General features: G+C 32.3%; 1 pseudogene; it reads left to right on the top strand.

Moving 5' to 3' along the window:
- Positions 1–1,697: 1,697 nt before the first annotated feature.
- On the top strand, positions 1,698–3,322 carry LOC142534819 (caffeic acid 3-O-methyltransferase 1-like; annotated as a pseudogene).
- Positions 3,323–3,546: the final 224 nt, after the last annotated feature.

Genomic DNA, 3,546 nt, shown 5'->3' with positions numbered 1-3,546 from the left:
CTCAACTAGCTGATTTTTTATGCTAACTGCTCATGCTTTGAATCATCTTCAAAAGCTCTTGTTTGATATGCTAGATGTTATATTTATAGGTCCCAACAATATATATGTTAGACACAAGAATATGACCGTTTGGAAAGTTTCTGTACTTTTTTGAAATTGCAACGGTCAAATTCGCCTTGCTGGGCATTTTCTCGAATGGTCAACTCTGGTCAACTGGTCAACTTGTTCTGTTCAACTGGTCTTCAGCGGTCTGGTTCAGTTCAGCTGGTCTGGTTCAACTGGTCTTCGGCTGGTCTGGTTCAGTTTCAGCTGGTTCAGTTCAAGTGGTCTTCGGCTGGTCTGGTTCAGTTTCAGTTCAGTTGGTCAATTGAAATCAGCGTGATTTCAATTTGTGCAGAACCACTAGCTTAATCGTCATTTATTAGCATCTTAAGCTTCGATTCAGACTTTAACTTCTGAAGATGATTTGTAGATCATTGTCTTACCTTTTCAACGCATACTGAATCGATTGATTCTAATAATCGAGCTGAGAGATATGAACAAAATACCTCAACTGCTCATACCAAACCGATTGTTGTTTTCTTGCAATCCGTTTGGTAATTCAGCGATCAGTTAGACCTTGATAACATCCGAATTTGCCCAACTGACGTGAAATACGACTTGTCCCAAATTGCGTTTTCTAAACAGATCAGTTGACGGATTGTCATTTGAATCATCCAGTTGAGAGATATCATAAAAATACCAAAACTTGCCAGAAATTCAGTTTGTGCAGAATTTAGTTTCAGTCTGCTTCTTGTTTTAATAACTTCACACTTAAGTAAATATGTTAGAAACACAATAACAAGTTTTGTTAACATCAAAATCAAGATTGCGAATATGAAATGTGCCAACACTTAGAAAGATGCACATTTGAGATGTTATAAATATCTTGAGAGGACTATTGATTTCTTGGTGTTTCGCTATTAAAGTTGAAATTATTTTCTTTCTTTCAATTTGTTGTCTCATTTGTGCATCTCAGACTATTGTCAACTTTGATTTCCTCAGCATATACGTATTGGATTAGATTTACATTCTAGGATCAAAGCTAGCAATTGCATGCGTAATAAATCTCAGAAATAAGTATATATAAATGTTTTTTCTAAATTTATGCAATAAATGAGAAAACGTATATAAATAATGCATTTGACAAGATCAGAAAATACATTTGAAGTAATGGAGTTGTGTGTTTATGTTATTGTATTTAATTAATTAACATCGAGTATTAGTGAGAAATGTATGCTATATCGCGAATATATATATATATATATATATATATATATGCTTTATAGATTCAAATGAAAATATTCATTAGTTTGATAATAAAAATATAATTTCCACCTATTAAAATAGTATCCTTATTTCCGTTTCCTGATTTTATAATAATTGAAATTTTTATATTTTAAAAATTTACATAAACTATTGTACCATATTAACATACCAAATTTAGTTAAATTTGTTTGATGTGTAAGTCTATATGCATCATTCATACATATATGTTAATTTCCATGATGCAACGATTATGTATATTAATGCAAAAATAAATTAATTTTGATTAAAGCAATATGGATTAATTTTATTCATATTATATCAAAAAAATCAATTTATAACAATTATTACAAGCTACTATAAATATGTTTGTCTCCGCATATGCACACACCTACCCACAGTACTGCTTCCATGTTCTCAATCTCTTTAGGAAAAATGAGGCTGAAAATGGAGGTTGCACAAGGGGACGAGGCTTCTTTCTTATTCTCCATGCAACTAGCCTCTGCTTCAGTGCTGCCTAATGTCCTCAAAGTGGCGTTGGATCTTGACCTCTTTGAAATCATGAATAATAAGGGGCCCGACGCCTTTATTTCACCAGTAGAACTCGTCGCAGAAATTCCCACCAACAATCCAGAGGAGCATAACATGGTGGACAGAATCCTCCGCCTGCTCGCGAGCTATTCTTTTTTAAATTGCCGAGTGAAAACTCTGCCTGATGGCGGCGTTGAGCGGGTTTATTCCTTGACTCCGGTCTGCAAGTTCTACACCAAGAATGATGATGGAGTTTCTCTAGCCCCTATGTTGATCATGAATCTAGACAAGGATCACTTGGAGACTTGGCAAATATCAACTACATATCAACCTCTACAAGTAATATATATTTGTGTGTAATTAATCCTTAATAATTGTATGTGTAGGTACCACCTGAAAGATGCAATTCTCAAGGGGGGAGTTCCTTTTGAAAAAGTATATAAAATGAGCGCATTCGAGTATCACGGCACAAATCCTAAATTTAGCAAGGTTTTTAATAGTGCAATGTCCAATTCTTCGACAATTTTGATGAAAATAATTCTAGATACCTATGAAGGATTCAAGGGTATGGGAACTTTGGTCGATGTTGGAGGTGGATCAGTGATTCCCTGAAAATGATCATATCCAAGCATCCAACTATGAAGGCCATTAATTTTTATTTGCCCCATTTTATTTGAGACGCACCATCTTATGCAGGTACATGAAATATTTGTGTTGGTTCTTTATCATGTATTTTAAAGTGGTTCCATTGAAATATTTGTGTTTTGAGACCACCTTTTAATTTAATTAGATGGTTTATGTGAAACTCGAAGTTGGTCGACCTTTTGTATTGACCAGGCATGGAGCACATAGGTGGCTAGACATGTTCGTTAGTGTTCCGAAAGGCGATGCCATTATCATGAAGGTAAAATTGTTTTCATCATATAATTTATATATATATATAATAATATAATTATATATATATATATTTTATTGGCAGCCAACTTCCCCTATTTTCACCATTTTGTTAGTCTTCTAAATTGTTCAATAATAATAATAAATGTCACACCTGGGTCATGTATGTGGAAGCATGACTGCAAAATAGCCTTTATAACAACTACTTTATATGTCATTGTTTTTACGAAATACTTAAATGATGTACTATGGAAGTTCATTGTAAAATCGAAAGCTCTTTTAAATTTTTTTCTTTTCAACGTGAGAATACAGGGGAATCATAAGAAAAGTATATTTTATTCAAGACATATAATTAAGCAGTTGTTCACATTAACTATCCACCCAATTTTAAAAAATAGTTTTTTCATAATTTCTTCTTCCCAATTGTTTCTTACAACTTTATAATAATATTTTATGATTATTTTCTGATTAGACCGATTCAATTCTTTTTTTAATTATATCCACCGTGGGTTTCTTCATGACTGGAACGATACACCTTTGCTTAAAAATACTGAAGAGGTGCCATGAAGAAATTCCAAATAACGAAAAATAATCGTTTGGGATGTGATGTGACATCCCGATTTTTTTTTTCCGAAGATAAGTATATCAAGAATTTAAATAATGAGATAATTTATATATTTGATATATATTTATTAATTTTAATAAACTAGAGAAATATTGTAAAATCCAGCAAATTCTAAATCATTTATTTTATTTTGTATCAAGATGGTATTAATTTATCAGGATTTCGTTATTTTTAAACTCTTCAATAATTAT

This window comes from Primulina tabacum, unplaced genomic scaffold, assembly GCF_025594145.1.
Source record: "Primulina tabacum isolate GXHZ01 unplaced genomic scaffold, ASM2559414v2 Contig701, whole genome shotgun sequence".
In the NCBI taxonomy this organism is placed as follows: domain Eukaryota; kingdom Viridiplantae; phylum Streptophyta; class Magnoliopsida; order Lamiales; family Gesneriaceae; genus Primulina; species Primulina tabacum.
Note: the sequence above shows the minus strand (reverse complement) of the source record. Positions and strands in the feature narration are given on the sequence as shown.